At 39.8% G+C, this 17,350-nt stretch overlaps 1 protein-coding gene across 1 annotated transcript in view; it reads left to right on the plus strand.

Moving 5' to 3' along the window:
- Positions 1 to 17,350, plus strand: part of LOC125895872 (inactive N-acetylated-alpha-linked acidic dipeptidase-like protein 2) — a 791,425-nt gene that overhangs the window by 613,385 nt on the left and 160,690 nt on the right. The window lies entirely within an intron of this gene.

Here is a 17,350-nt window from a genome sequence, read left to right on the forward strand (position 1 = left end):
CTGCAGCTGAAGCAGGTTATTGCTCACTGGTGGAGCAGGAAGAGTGTCTGGGTTCCTGCTGTGACGGTCGAAAGGAGCAAAGAACTGGTTCAGTGTGTCCAGGAGGCTGCAGGCAACAAGGCTATAACTGTGTCTTACTAAGAGCCGAAATAACCAGTATTATCCATTGTGCACTGTAAAAATCAGCAAGCCAAGTAATTTACAAAAAGCTGCAGCATAATATTTTCATCACTATTTATTTGATCCATTCATGGCTAACTGTGGGAGTGGAAATCAGATTTGTGCGTGTGCAGTCAATTTCTCATTGAGTAGGATTTATGAAAGTGCACCGTGAGAGCCAAACCAGAGAGAAAAAATATGGATATGCTTATTTCTGCTTTTGTTTGTACACAAAGACTTTTAACCTAGAGTCTGCACGTTATACATTGGGCTCCTAAAGTGCACTTAACCTCTCACATGTATTTGTTAATGTAAGACTATTTGAGGATCATTTTACCAAATAAAGAAAAAAGAAAAGAAAGTTCTCAGCTGTATTGAGACTGAAATCAGAGAAGGGTAAAGATTAGAGAAGACACAGGAGAGTGTACTGAACTCATTTAGGTAATCTATTGAAGCAGAAACATATGGTTCCAACCACACAAGGCAACTTCTGCATCTGTGTTCCAGCAGTGTTCAGTATTCCAAACAGACCCCTATATGTGATCTACTGTGTGTGTAATTGTATTCATTCATCCTCATATGCCCAATAAACAGAGTTGAGGTGCTGGTAATGTGTTGGGAAACCACCAGATGTTGTGTAGCAGGAGTGTGGTTCGTTAAACATTTGTTTTCTCATTTAGCATCTGTTTTTCCTCTCACTACATGAAAGTTCTCCTCTGTGCAGTCATAACGATCCCAACACTGTCCTGTGATTATTCACCCCCTGCAATAATTTCACAAAGTTTGTTTTAGAAAGTTTGTGCACTTGTTTTAAGACGGCTGAGGCATCACAAAGATTTTAATTTGCATTGGAGAGTGGAAGCAGATCACTGTGTTGTTTGAGAGATAAGGATGATCTACTGATTTAAACTTGTTTTGTGCAAAAAAAAAAAAGGAGAAGCAAACAGTCCCAAAGTCCAGTCGACAGAAGAAAATGTTCTACATTTCTAAAAACCAAGAATATGTTACAATTGCATGTTTCATATGTATCAAATCAGCGTTTTCAAAGTGAGGTAGTATATGATCTGACTTTGTCATTAGGAGGATTGCAGGGGATGGTGGATAGTGTGACACCAAGCTGCAGGCCACAGTTTGAAAATGACAAACAACAAAACCGGTTGTGATTTAGCAAGTCATAGCTGTATTTGTAGTGACTTTTATGCAGTATATACTTTTTTCTTTTTTTTTTTTTGCAACCAGTCAGTGTTTTTTGCAGCTTTTTAGGAACCAAACATTGGTGTTTTGTAGCCACCCCCGTGTTTTTCCAGCAGCTTTTTGTAACATCCCATCAGTGTTTTCCCAACAGCTTTTTAGGCACCATATGTGGGTGTTTTGTAGATGCCCATCTGTATTTTTCCATCAACTTTTGTAGCAACCAGTCAGCGTTTCTTCCAGCAGCTTTGTAGTCACCAAATGTGGGTTGTTGTAGCAACACATCTGTGTTTTTCCAGCAGTTTTGTGAAACAACCTATCAGCATTTTCCAGTGGCTTTTTGTAGTGATGAGTTTGTCTTTTTCCAGCAACTTTTAAGTCACTGAACACAGATTGGTGTTTTGTAAACCCCCATCTGTGTTTTTCCAGCAGCTTTTTGAAAGGATCTTCTTGTGTTATTCCAGTGAGTTTTAGTCACCAAAAATAGATGTTTTGTAGCAACTCATCAATGACTTGTCTGCTTTTTTCCAGTGGCTTTTTGTAGGAACCCATTCATGTTTTTCCATCAGCTTTTTAGGCACTGAATGCAGGTGTTTTGTAGCCACCCATCTATGGTTTTCTGGTAACCTTTTGTAACGACCCATCTATGTTTTGCCAGCGGCTTTTTGTATCAACCTGTTTGTGTTTTTCCAGCAGCCTTTTGTTTCAGCCTGTCTGCATTTTTCCAGCAGCTTTTTAGGCACCAGACAGAGGTGTTTTGTAGCCACCCATCTATGATGTTCTGGCTACTTTTTGTAGCGACCAATCTGTGTTTTTCTAGTAGCTTTTTGTGGTAACCTGTTTGTTTTCCTAGGGGCTTTTGAGGCACCAAACGTAGGTGTTTTGTAGCAACCTGTCTGTGTTTGTCAAGCAGGGACAGCACGTCAAACAGCTGCTGTTTTTACCAAGACATTGCTAATGATTCAGCAGTGATTGTGTCCACCAAACCAGTATTTGAAGCCAAAACATGATCTTTTCCTTGCCATAACCAAGTGGTTTTTGTGTCTATACCTCACCACACATAAACCACTGTGTTGCTGAAATGTACACTTTCAATCTATCTGCTGCATTATAATGTATAAATGCAACGTAGCAGTGGTTTGCAGAAACGTACAATCAACATTGTTTTCTGACAATTGGGTTAAGGCCCAGTATGAAAGAATGAAATGACTAGAAGCAATTGGCCAGGAGAGCAGTATCATACCAATATCATCATATCATTCTATTTATTCATTGGGATGTAATACAGTACTCTTTAAAATCTCCTTCAGTACATCTTTTTTTTGCCACTGTGCACAGAAATCTGGAAGTAAAATTCTATCCTGTTGGTGCCAAGCGTGGGAGTTGTCTCTGACATGTGTCATCAAGCAGTTATATTGGCTTTGGGGACCTGGAAAAGAACTCAGACAGGCCAGTGAGGTGTGAGAAGAATATTTGACATCCCGTCATCTTTGCTGCACCTTGGTTCGGGGCCACATTCAAGTTCAGGTGGGGAGAGCAAAGGATTCATAGAGCGAGAGGGATCTTTATCTTGGCTCTGGCATGTATTCTGTTTAGGCTGGAGGCCATTACAGCAACTCCCTCCAGACAATTATAGTCCTCTCAAAAATGTAAGGACCAGGGCCATGACATCTTCTGCCCTCTGTGACATCGGTAAACTTCTCTTTGACAGCATTAGTCTGGAACATAGTGGAGCATAACAAACAGCTCTGCAAATAACTGGTATCAGTAGATCTGTCCACCATAACAACAACAAATTGTGCTTCCCTGTTTTAATTTCTTCTCCCACTACATCAACAACAGCTGTAATTATCTCTGTAGATTTTACCCCATGTGCCAGTAAAACACTTTACTATTTGACAGGCTGTAATACAAATCTTTGTTGTGTTCAAACAAAAGAAGCTCCAAATAATTGCTTCCATTATTTGACTCCTTTCCCCTTATTGTGATCCCTTTAAAAGAGTTTTCTGTGGCAGAAGGACAACCCAGTTAATCAGCCTCTTCAGTGTGTCTTCAGTTTGTCTGTCTCACCTGTGCATTTCTATTTCCTTTCTGTTGCTTTAGTCAGAAGTCCACCCTGCAGTTTTAAATTGCTGTTGCCCTCAGATCTTCACGTTGTAATCTTGTGTCTTGTAGCTGCCTAGCTGAGACAAGTGTGGTTTGTAAAACCTGTTGAGCTCCATGACACCTTCTCTTTTGCAGAAGGAAAAATGTCCCAGCAGCATATACCTGGGGATAATTAGACCTGTTCCAAAATGTGGTCCACCTGAACAGACCACCTGAATAGAGAGGGAACACTAGCAGCAAATCCATGTCTACTAGAAATGATGTTTATATACAACTAATTTGCACAAAACACATGTATTTACCAGTTGTGACAGTGGGGTAGTATTGTTTTCACCTCGTGAGTCCTCATGGCAAACTGTGGTCCTGGAGTCACGTATTGTAGCATGAAATGCTACAGAAGCCATTCTGAGTATTTTCAGAGGTGTTTATATGTCTGTCTGTGGACAGATTTTGTGACAGCAATAGCATCATAACTGTGCAAGATGTAGTCACAAAATTTTACATGTGTGAATTAAGATCACAATAAAGGCCAAATTAGAAGATGGTTGTGGTTTGGCCAAGAGCCCTGGCAGCATTGACAGTGGGGAAGGGGGCATTGCCCAAGGGTGGTGTTATCCTATTGCACGGTGATCTCTGTAGTTGTCATTATTCGTATGTATAGTTGACAGTACTTCCAAAACACAAGAATGTTCACTAAAACTTTACCATTTAAAATCATTCTGCATAAAGATTCTCGTGTAGAGACCAGTAGTGTGCCTGGCTAGACAAGCGTGTGCATTTGAACTCTACTCAATAGAATGCAAAGAGAATTCAAATTCATGTGGTTGCTCAGGCATGCTAATCATATGTGGCATGTGTTAAATGTTTAAGCAAAACTGTTCTGTGTTCTGTAAGTTCTGAGCATACGACTGGATAAATAAGACATTAATTATAATGCACAGGTTGTGTGAGAGTTTACAAACGGATGTGTTGATGTAGTTTTGCTTTTGTCAAACACAGCCTCATTTTACTCAAAGAATAATTGTCTTGTTTTTGGATTCTCCGTTCACTGTGGAGGCTTGCAAGAAAAAATATGTTTTCTTCAAAGATTCCATGTAACACAATTCATTTATATTTACAAATGATCACTTTGTGGGTGGCGTATTCCTTTAATGAACGTATCTTGCTTGGGAGCAAAAATGTCAGCACTAAACATATCAGTAATATGTTCACTGACAACATATTTTATTTTCTACAAAAATATGTGATCTTGTAATACAATATCTGCTTGTAGTGACTATAGCATTAGTAAACATTTTTATGTTTATGGCAGTCACATTTGAAAGACACAGCAATACATGCCTTTGTTTCTGTCCTTTAATTTTAATCTTGCTTGAAAAAAATATGTGTGGTTCAATCCAGCAAAGTATCTATATTGATTTCACCAATAATATTGTTCCATTAAGCAGCCATCTGCGGAGCTTCATCAAGCAGGCTTTTAGGCCCACCCAAAAAGTCCTGGACACAGAAATGATGAAAAATAGTTGAACAGTCCAATGCCACAATGCAGTACTTTACAGTTCCCAGTCTTTGCACAATTTACCAACAAGTACTTTCCAACATGTATAATGTGTTTAGAAAGAAATCCCTGATATTGCTTTAAGCAGTAGTTCCTGTTTTATACAAAAAACAAAAGCCCAATTATGTTAGTTTTCATACATTTAAAATTGTAATAATGAAGAAAATGTCTCAAAATTTCTACTTTTTTGCTGTGACACCACTGTATCGTATCAAAGCAAACATTGAATTTTGTAAATCGTTACACCCCTTCTCACCATCTACAGACATTAGCCAACTAATCCTGCAAGTGCACAATGTGTCAAAAAGTTCATAGAACCACATGAAGACCTGTGGATGAATTTTTCTGTGCTGCTTTTTGGTGTGACCTGTGTGAAGTATTGCTTGCAGAGCTGTTTTTCAACCCACAGTGTGATCAAGCATTTCCCCAGGTTTCTGCTGAACAAGTGACAGTGGAGTGGAAAGTAAGACACATATTATACATACATCCGTAAACATATCATTGACTGCATATTTGACAGGCTGCTTTGAATTTGACAGCAATTTCCTCACACCAGTTCTCCAGGAGCACATCAGCTCTTAATTCATCATTGGCTCTTGCAGCAGAAATACCATTTTATTACACCAATTTATAGTGACATTTTGTCCATTTCAAATGACGTTCCTCAGCCTGCATGTTGGGCTGTAAAACACAGTAAATGGCGTCTCGTTAAGTGGCAGTAGATATCTGTCGGTGCCTCCAACCCTCCTGGAAGTCTGAAGCTGATGAGGAATGATAGAAGGATATTACATCTGCATCCAGCTCTCCCCTGCACAGCTGTCAGGCCAAAAGCCCCTTTGGTGCTTCAAATGGTGATGATACCAGGGAACAGTCACGCAAGCTGAGGCACACTAACACACACCCTTATGCATGTGTCTATGCACTTACACATATCTCCATCTGACACATCTTACTTGAGGTAATTCCACAGACAACTTTGAAGATTGGGGATGAGTGAGGGTGAGAGGGCATATGAATGAAGTCTGTAGAGCAGATGGAGGAAACAGGGTGAAAGTGAAGAGGAGGAAAAAGGTGGTTAAGTAAGAGTAAGATGGTGGGTTGTTAACATCAATAAATCATTACCATATTAAATTTGGTACACCTCTGCCAAGAGGACTCTCAGGGGCAAATAGCGCCTCTGTGCTCCTGTGCTATTTGCGCGTGTTTAAATGAGGTAATATACATACATTTGGTGCAAAATTGGCTCCTTTATATGCAAATGAGCCTCACTGCAAAAACAGTCCAATTCACAACAATCAAAGCTAATACCCACACACAGTTACAGTGAAGTTATTAGCATCTTCAGAGAGTTGGTGGTAATAATGTCATGTTTTTTTACAGTCTGAAGGTGTGTGTTTGAAAATGACAACAGCACTGACAGACTGGGATATTGAATATTAAATACGGCTTCTCTCCGTCATTTTAAATTCCGTGCCGAAAGTTTTGAGTAATTCCTCTGCATCTTGTTGCTGAGGACCTGTAGCTGGCTGACTGAAAACTACATTTTTTTTCCACTTACTGTTTTCTTGGCACAAAGGCAACATTTATACTTTGCCATATTGATTACTGCAATCAGATGCAAACAAGGGCAAAATGCACTCAGGTGCAAAATTTTATGGCTGTGCTTGCACTATAATATCATTAGTGCAATATTTTTTCTACCTAATATGGTATTCAGAGCACAAATAAGTTTCCTCTGCCCAGAGCTGCTCAGTATTATTCCTGGGAAAAAAAGCCATGATTGACATACTGTGTGTGTCAGCCCTCATGTTTCTTCAAACTAATTCATATCATTGTGGAAAAAGATAAAAGATAAACATGCCCATTCTGTTTACAACATTAGACTTTGATTTCACTAATTAGTTGTTTCATTTACTACACATTATTGAAAAGTGATCGCCATATTCTGTAGTCGCCCCCACTGAGTAAGCGCACAGCAGGCAGTGGGCTGACAGCTGACCGTTCACTCGCAATGAAGAGGAGGATGTGTCATGTGAAGGAGTAACCAGACAAAAGCCTGGTTGTGGCAGCTGGATTTATTTCAAACCCTCGCAGATTAAAAATTTAAATGAAGCGTTGAAGCTGAACTTTTTTAGCTGTATGTGTTAATTTCCTCTATTAAAAAAAACCCCACTCAAAATATTAATTAAAAAAACAGTTTTACCCCTTATTTTAGTCAGTACTCAGCCACAAGCACTTTCCATCTTAAACCAGGGGTCTTCAATGTTTTTAAAGCCAAGGACCCCGTAGCTGTAAGAGAGACAGGGCAGGGACCCCCAACAATATAAATTGTATAAAACTGAGTCACAGACCCCCATATTCTTACTCCCAACTTGTCACATATCGCCACCTTGTTCATTGGACGTTTGACGTCTACATATGGTGCATTATATCCTGGGTGCGTCTGTTGTTGACGTTCTGGCACGCCATGTCAATTTAGGCCTGTTACATGGATTGTGTCTTTTCAAAATACACTTCAGTTTTCACAGGAAATGTACAGTTCTGCTCAGTTATACATCCAGTCTTTTTCAAAATAAACTAACAACATTGGGATGAGACTTAAGATTCATGTTTATTTCCTTGTGCAACAAAAGCACAGGGTTAGGTTTAAAAAAACATGTTTGGCTTAACATTCATAAAGGAAGATAACACTGGGCTCCTGGCTGAAAGTCTGGTGTTTGTTTGACCCCTCCCACCCACCCTATAGGGACTTTCTAGCTCCTCATATTACACTGTTTTCTGGCAGTGTTTTAAACTGATGCCATCATGCGCCATTATTAACTGACCCCTCCCAGCAGTGTATCATACCACAGTAAAAGGATGGCTTTTTTGTCAGTGTCTGATGTGGAAATCTTTGATGACCTTTGAATGGGTAGGTGTTGAAGCTTAGGTCACCCACATCACTTAGTGTCCCACATTACACTAAAAAACTAAACAAGGAAAAGCCAGGGTATAAAGAGAACAAGAAAATGAAAGGAGAGGAGGGGCGGTGGCCAAATAGCTGGTAAAAAAAAACTGAAGAAACAGCAGGTATGACAGGTAGAGCTGATAGTGAAGAGTGAGGCAGGGTGATGTTAGCAAATGAAACCTGCTGTGTAAGGCTCAGTTTTAAAGCTATATTTAAGACACAGGCTATATACTCTTTATACTATTTAGGTTCTGCACACAATATGACCAATATTTGATTAAAAGTAGCACTCAAGATTGAATTAATAAATGAAGGAAAAAGAAAAGTTCAGTTATGATGTGATGTTATGATGTGACCTTATGATTTTAATACCTTGAATACACAATACCTTGTGTATATACATTGGAGGGCATTTGTTCGGCCTTGGACACATATGACCACCTCTGCTTTCCAAAACAAGAAAATAAGGTCTTAACACAGAGTAGATACAAAATACATGTGGAAATATGACCTGGAAGAAAAACCCACACAGAGACAGCAAATAAAGATATACAAAAATATACATGACATACAGAAAGGCGCCAGTCATATCAAGCAGAACTTTTGAATACTTTCATGGGATTTTTAGTGTTTTTGCAGTTTCATGTTGTTAGGAGCTTGACCTTTTCATCAGATTCTCCTTATTTTTTATTTATTTATTTCTTGAATTGCCTTCACTGTATCTTGTACTGGCACATTTACATGTAGTTAGAAACTGGACTGGATACACAGAAGCAGTTTTCTGAAAGTCTTATGCTGTGTTCCCACCAAACGCGAATTCGCAAATTCGCGCGTCAAGATTACATACAAAGTCAATGCAAATACGCGATTAGACGCGAAATTGCGCCGGGCAGCGCGATGGAGGCGTCTAGCGCAACGCGATGAACGTGATAGAGGCGTCTAGTGCGGCGCGATAAACACAAAATTCGCGTCCAACGCCTCATCGCTCGAGTTGAAAATATTGAACTTTTGAGGTGAATTCGTGTGACGCTGTTCCGCGAAAGCCAATCAGCGTTGAGATTCTCCCGACGTCACTGGCGTGTGTCAACAACGTCCAGTTGGTGACACAGCAATAAACTGCTACTCACCGGAGACAGATGGACAGGCGCTCCGCAGCTGAAATGGAGCACCTGTAGTTGGTGTCCTGCCGGGAGATCCTGGCGCCAACCCTCGCCAACAGGTCCTCAAACTGGGCCCCAGTCAGCCTGAAGTACCGCTGAAAGCGGCTATCATCCAGACGGAGTTCCTGGAGGAGGTGGTGAAACTCGCTGAGCTGGATGCGCTGCTGCAGTATAGGGTGAACCCAAAAATGACGGCGTTTGGCCCTCCGACGCATCTGGGACTTCCAGAGCAGGTACAAAGCAGCAATGGTGGTTATCTCAGCCATGGTCGTCAGTGGCTACCCGGAGCTATATGATACTACGTGTCTACTCTACAGAGACCGCAACAAAAAGGAGCAGGCTTGGGTGAAAGACGCCGAGGAGACTGGTCTACTTGGTAAGTTCTGTAAATATGTGTCTTTAATTAGTTTACAGAATGGTTGTACTATGAACGTTAGCACTAGCTTAGCTCCAGTTAGCACAGCAGGCTTCCACCCAAACTCGCACGAATGACGCGATAACATGAATTAACAAAATGGTCAGGCGTCCAAACTCGCGCGTTACAGGCGGCGCGTTACTCGTGTTACGAGCGATTAAATCGCGTTCATCGCGTTTGGTGGGAACACAGCATTAGTCTTTGAAGGGACATGAGAGACACTACAAGCCTCTGGTTCTGACATGGTTTACTGTAGAGTGATTTTGGGGGGGATTTGCATGTTTTGGACTCTTATATATTCATGTCTCTTTCGATATTAACTTCTGGCTTCTCTGTCAGCTGCCCTCCATGGCTCATAAATCCCAAGTACATGCAGTCAATCTGATAATTCATTATGCACAAAACTTTAAATGCCATGTCAAGCACGTGACATGGTGACATCTTCTATATTTCTGTATGTCTGTATATACATATGTAGTATGTGTGTATATTATATACATGCAGTTGTTGTTATTCTTCCATGCCAGCAAAAGCCGTGGGCGTAGGCATTATGTGTCTGGGTTGTCTATCTGTCCATCCATCCATCTTATGCTTATGAACATGATATCTCAAAAATGCCTAGCTTGGACTCGAGGATGAACTGATTACATTTTTGTGGTCATAGGTCCATATAGGTCCATAAGTCTATGTGATCTGTCTCATTCTGGTACAGATGTAATCTCAAGATTACCCTGAGGGAATTTCTTCAAATTTGGCACAAATGTGCACTTGGACTCAACAATGAACTGATTGCCTTTGGATGGTCAAAGGTCATGGTCACTCTGACCTTCAATCAATCAATCAATCAATCAATACATTTTATTCATAAAGCCCAATATCACAAATCACAATTTGCCTCAGAGGGCTTTACAGCATACGCCATCTGTCTGTCCTTTGGACCCTCACAGCAGATAAGGAAAAACTCCCCCAAAAACTCATAAGCTTTAATGGAGAAAGTATATATATGTGACAATAATCATATGTGTATAATGACAGTAGAAGTAGAAGACTAATGATAACAGCAGCAGTAGGAGGCATCAGGCAGCAGCACAACCATGTCACACATTTCAGGCACAGCTGCGATACGAGGTAACCTGCCAGACAGTGGAGCACAAAGGCTCTGGAGAAGAGTTAGTGACATGCAGTAGAGCCGAGTTAGCAAGAAAGAGAGAAGGAGAGAAGGTGCTCGGTGTATTATAGGGGGTCCCCTGACAGACTATGCCTAAGTCAGCCTAACTAGGGGCTGGTACAGGGCAAGCCTGAGCCAGCCCTAACTATAAGCTTTATCAAAGAGGAAAGTCTTAAGTCTAGTCTTAAATGTGGAGACGGCGTCTGCCTCCCGGACCGTAGCAGGAAGATGATTCCACAGGAGAGGAGCCTGACAGCTGAAGGCTCTGGCTCCTGATCTACTTTTGGTAACTTTAGGGACCACGAGTAACCCTGCATTCTCAGAGCGCAGTGTTCTGGTGGGATGATATGGCACTATGAGCTCTCTAAGATATGACGGAGCCTGACCATTTAGAGCTTTATAAGTTAGGAGTAAGGTTTAAAATTAAATTCTGTACTTTACAGGGAGCCAGTGCAGAAGAGCTAAAACAGAAGAAATGTGATGTTGTGTCTTAGTTCCTGTTAGTACATGTGCCGCTGCATTCTGGATTTTCTGGAGAACTTTTAAAGATTTATTAGAGCTACCTGATAATAGGGAGTTGCAGTAATCCAGTCTAGAGGTAACAAAAGCGTGGACTAATTTTTCTGCATCTTTTTGGGACAGTGAAGGCCTAATTTTTGCAATATGAAAAAATGCAGTCCGTGAGGGCTGTTTTAAATGAGAATTAAAAGACAAATCTTGATCAAATATAACTCCGAGGTTTCTCACGGTAGTGCTAGAGGCCAGAGCAATGCCATCTAGAGAAACTATGTCATCAGGTAAAGAGTTTCTGAGTTGTTTGGGGCCAAGAACAATAACTTCAGTTTTGTCTGAATTTAACATCAGGAAATTAGAGCTCATCCAGGTTTTTATGTCTTTAGGGCAATTATGAAGTTTAGTTAATTGATTACTTTCTTCTGGCTTCATCGATAAATACAACTGTGTATCATCCGCATAACAATGGAAATTTACAGAGTGATTTCTAATGATGTTACCTAAGGGAAGCATATATAAAGTGAATAGAATTTGTCCGAACACAGAAACCTGTGGAACTCCAAAACAAACTTTAGTATGTAAAGATGATTCTTACTCAACTTAGTGAGGAACCTTTAAGGCCAATTAAGTGTTCCAGTCTCTGTAGCAGAATTTGATGGTCAATTGTGTCAAATGCCGCATTAAGATCTAATAAAACAAAACAAAGTACAGACACGAGTCCTTTGTCTGAGGCATCAGAAGATCATTTGTCATTTTTACTAGTGCTGTCTCAGTGCTGTGATACACTCTAAATCCTGACTGAAATTTGTCAAATAAATTATTATCGTGGAGAAAGTCACACAGCTGGTCTGCGACTACTTTTTCAAGGATATCTGAAAGAAAGGGAAGATTAGATATTGGGGACGTCGGTGGCTTAGTGGTAGAGCAGGCGCCCCATGTACAAGGCTGTTGCTGCAGCGGCCCGGGATCGACTCCAGCCTGTGGCCCTTTGCTGCATGTCATTCCCTCTCTCTCTCCCCCTTCACGCTTGACTGTCCTGTCAAATAAAGGCTAAAAATGCCCTTAAAAATATCTTAAAACAAGATTAGATATTGGTCTATAGTTGGCTAACACCTCTGGATCCAGGGTGGGCTTTTTTAGAAGTGGTTTAATTACAGCTACCTTAAAAGACTGTGGTACATAGCCTGTTAATAAAGATATATTGATCATATCTAATATATGAGTGTTAACTAAAGGTAAGACTTCCTTAAGTAGCCTAGTTGGGATGGGGTGTAAGAGACATGTTGAGGACTTGGATGAAGAAATCACTGTGGTCAGTTGTTGAAGAGAAAACAGAGAGAAGCAATCTAAATATATAATAGTTCTTACAGGGGCAGATAGGTACTATATGAGGACAGGAGGTCATGAATTTTGCCTCTATTAGTTAGAATTTTGTCATTAAAAAAGCTCATAAAATCATTACTGCTAAGAGTTAAAGGAATACAAGGCTCAGTAGAGCTGTGACTCTCAGTCAGCCTGGCTACAGGGCTGAAAAGAAACCTGGGGTTGTTCTTATTTTCTTCTATTAATGCTGAGTAATAGTTTGCTCTGGCATTGTGGAGGCCCCTCCTATATGTTTTGAGACTGTCTGTCCAGATTAAACGAGGTTCTTCCAGTTTGGTTAATCTCCAATTCCTTTTAAGAGGTGCTACAGAGTCGAGTGTTGTTCGCAGCGAGCCTGCAGCGCTATCAACAAGATAATTAATTTGGGAGAGTTTAAAGTCACCCTCCCCCCATCTCTCTCTCTCTCACTCTCTCTCCCTCTTTTTGTCCATCTCATTCTCTTGAACATTATATGTCAAGATTGCCTTAAGGGAGTTCCTTCAAATTTGGCACAAAGGTTAGCTTGGACTCGAGGATGAACTGATTACATTTTGGTGGTCTTAGGTCAAGTCTATGTGATCTCATCTGTCTCATTCTTGTACACATGTAATCTCAAGATTACCTTGAGGGCATTTCTTCAAATTTGGCGCAAACCTTCACCTGGACTCAACAATGAACTGATTGGATTTCTGTGCTCAAAGGTCAAGGTAAGTTTGACCTTGCATCTGTCTCATTCTCAAGAACACAATATCTCAAGTACACCTTAAGGGGATTTCTTTAAATTTGACTTCACTTTCACTTCAGTCAAGTTAGTCCACTTGGACTGAAGAGTAAACAGATTAGAATTTTGTGGTCAAAGGACAAAGGTCAAGGTTGGTGTAACCTCACAAATATGTATTTGGCTGTAAATCAAGAATTCATATGTTAATCATGGCAAAACTTCACACAAATGTGTAATAGGATAAAATTATGAAGTGATGACATTTTATATCCAAAAGGTCAAGGGTCATCTCAGTGCTCTGCATAAAACACTTTTCTGGCCATTATTCAATGTAATATCTCAAGAACAGAGAGGGGTTTATTTTGTCAGATACTTAAATGGTAAAACTAATTGTAGGTGTCCACCTTGAAACTGTGCTGATTGTATAGATCTTCTTGTCAGCGCACAGAACCACTGTGGGGTTGTAATTGTAGTATTAAAGTTGCATCCCAACAGGTCACATAGCTAACATATTCTTACAACAGCCTACCTTGAAGGTGTTTCAAGAAACCAGTAAATAAGTGACAAGGCATATTATGAAAAGAGAAAAGGTATTTGTGAGCTAAGTGGGATTACATACTGTACAAACTCTATTATAAACAGATTGTAACATGAGCCTAATGCTTCAGGGATAATTAAGTCAGATTTTCAATTACTATATGTGTGTTCCCAAGGTCCAAGATGAACCTCCATGCTTGTGATTCAGGTTTTGGTGAAGTCTTACAGGTTTCTGCAAAATGACACGGTGAAGCTTGGATTGGCTTAACTGTTTGCTGCCAGTCTGTCTAGTACCGCAGTCTGAACATCTAAACATAGTCAAAGTATGAACCCTAGAACAGAACTGGACTCAGATGTTCTTGTGTTACTATGATTAAAAAACAAATTTAAGGGACTGTGAGGGCTTGGCGATGGTGTTGACTCTGACTGATTTTGCCTACCATAATGTTGTGAGTGCAACACTAGTTGTACTCCCACAGGAATATTTAAATATTCATGATTTAAATATTTTTATCTCTTTATCTGTTTATGGGGCGATCAACTAATTTCCATGTAAGCAGACGATAAAGTGCAGTCTCACAGTAGCTGACTCAGCAGAGGTGATTTATTAGTGGATGAGCTGTTTGGTCCAGTTAACACTATAGAAGGTGAAGATCATCAGCACTTTATATTTGTTGAGCATTTTAATTAAACTCTCCAAATAGTGATTTTCAAGAAAACTGCTACCAATCTTTGCGAGACAGCAGTTTGTTTGTGAAAGAAATTATTTATCATGATTTTATGAAGTGCTTGTCTTTAGGTGTAGGGTAAAACAATTTATGTCCTCTCCTGTGTTGCAGTTGAAACACCTGGCAAAACATTTGCAGCGTGACAGTGCTGTATTTCTGACTGTAAACTTTACCTTTATGTTGCTTCTTAGCCTACACTCTACATTAGACCTCGACTCTCTCGGGTTCATTGGGTGTGTTTCGGTTGTATGACCAGCTGAATAAGAGCCCTGGACTTGGACCAGTCTCGAGACAGATATATTTGGCTGTTTTGGTCAACAGTTTGAGGACGCATCTGACACTGAGATCCTAGACAGTCGAATGCATCAGGTGCACAGACACAGTTATTGGGACCATTTATCTTCATTCTCATTGTTTGGGTATTCCTGAGCTACACTTTTTAGGAATCATTTGTTAAATAGGGTGTTCAGACCACTGACATCTTGTCATTCCATTTTGCATATTTACCAAGTTGTGTTGGCATTGTACAGTCAGTAATGTCCAGTGCACAGATGGACAGGTCTGTGCATGTTTAAAATGTCTGATTTATCTTTGGAACATGCATTGTGTATGACTTCATTATTTGTGTTGCTGTGTCATTCATGATAACAAAATGAGGCTCAGTATCACACCACTGCATATTGTACCAGTGTACATCCTAACCATACATATACCAGTTGTTTTTAGGACAGGAATAGAATGGATACAATGGATTAGGGGCTTTCTTTTAGAAAAGGGCCAATGAACAGTCCAAATCTTTTGCCATCTAATCGTCACTCATACTTGTTACACTGCTGGTCCGATTTTAATTTGAACATTGACATTTGTTTGACATCTATTTTCATATTTACATTGTTTAACTATCTCACACCAGCACTGCTAACACTGCACTGAAAAGCCAAACACATTCTCATAGAACAGTTTGTATGATATCCTACAAATCAGCGCTCCATGAATGACATTATATCCTTATTGTAAAGTTATGTAATTAACATAAAGTTGAGGAGGTAAGGTTAAGGCAAGTAAAGTTACCATGGTTAGGTTTAGGAAAAGAGGCATGATGTGGACATACCTTAAAATCACTCAAAGATGACATGGTCTCAGGAAAGTCCTGTGTTTTGTGACCCATCCACCACCTACTGAGACTGCACAAGGTCACCTCCTTTTTTACTCTTGTCAGCGCATTGGTCACATGACCACAGCCTTCTGAAATCTTTGGGTCATGAACAAATAACTGGCTCATCACCAGGCCCAAACAGAACTGTGGAGTTGTGGAGTGGAGTGTTTTCAATGCTGATCCAAAATGAAAATCTGCGCAGTTCTGCAGAATGCTTTTTTTTTTCTTTGCCTGTAATGTGATAATACAATAGACAATATTCAGTTATGATAACAGTTGTTTTTGAACAAAAGTAACCCTACACAATACATTAAAACTTAAAATTGCCTCAAGCTGGCTAAAAGAACTACTTTGTAGATTTTAGTAGAAACTTTGAATCAGAAATTTTATTTGATCATGAATACTTAAAGAGAAAAAGTAAATATTTGCTGGAAATGTCAATCAACAAAATATTGGGCACATGGCCATTAAAATGGAAGGTTTAATATGGAGCAGAGAGAGCCAAAATTAATCTATCAACAGTAAATCTTATTTTTGACCTTTCTTTTCATTACGCCACAAAATTTGATTTTAATGCTAACTGAAAATGACACATGATTGTAGCACACTTGCACGAGGAAGTGGGAGAGACAGTGACAACATTGTGAGTTTTACAGATTTCGTATGGGCCTGCTTATCACTAAATGGGTAAGTACAAATTTTGATGCATTACTTTTAGTAGGACAACATACTTACAGTGCATGAGAACAGCCTGATCATCCCATGGAGGCCAGTGAGGATGATATTATGTGTCCACTGTATCTAGTAGAAATATTTTTATAGCATTATTTCTTTCTTCCTCAACTATTATTTGTGAACTTGTTTATTAAGTAGCTATTAAGTGATAGCTTTTCTGTCAAAAAGCAAGCCTTTGTAGTCCTTCAGTATACTTGATTAAGCATTTTTTTCTAGAGCATACATACAGTATAATGTGTGGCGCAGATTTAAATTATAAGGCTGGTATCATTCTACATTTTACTTACTGGCAACAAATCTCACCAAAACCATTCAAACAGGAGGAAGTAGTAGTCATTTGTTTTTTAAGGTGGGGATTCAACCACATTTTGTTCTCTGGCAGCAGCAGAGTATTTATATACAGCATTTATTTACGGCAAGAGGAAGGTATCTGCAAGAGAGTCAAACTACATCACAGCACCTGTGTCTATGGTACGGTATGCAACACTGTGGTTCATTGATGTGTTTTTAGTGGAAAACAATGGAGCTGTGTGGCACAGAGGAATAAGATATCAGGATACACAAGCAATCCTTATTATTAAGATCAGTTATTTTTATGGGATTTGTCAGTAGTATGAAAAAGTATATCACCAGCTTTAACCCTTAATATGAAATGGAGTCAGTGATGCAACCTTGTCGCTGATTGGTCAAAAGGTTTCCCCTTGAAATCATCAGCATCCACCATTCTGACCCCTTGAATATGAAGAAAAATACAGCATACTGTAATACTCACACTACTACTTGTCCTGCTGTAAACTGCACTGAAATTACCCACAAAACACCAAACCTTATCAAACATCTTTCCCCCCTGCTGTTTTGAGGTGGGTTGTCTTGTTTGATGGTTTCACATTCCAC

This window comes from Epinephelus fuscoguttatus, linkage group LG10, assembly GCF_011397635.1.
Source record: "Epinephelus fuscoguttatus linkage group LG10, E.fuscoguttatus.final_Chr_v1".
Classification (NCBI taxonomy): Eukaryota; Metazoa; Chordata; class Actinopteri; order Perciformes; family Serranidae; genus Epinephelus; species Epinephelus fuscoguttatus.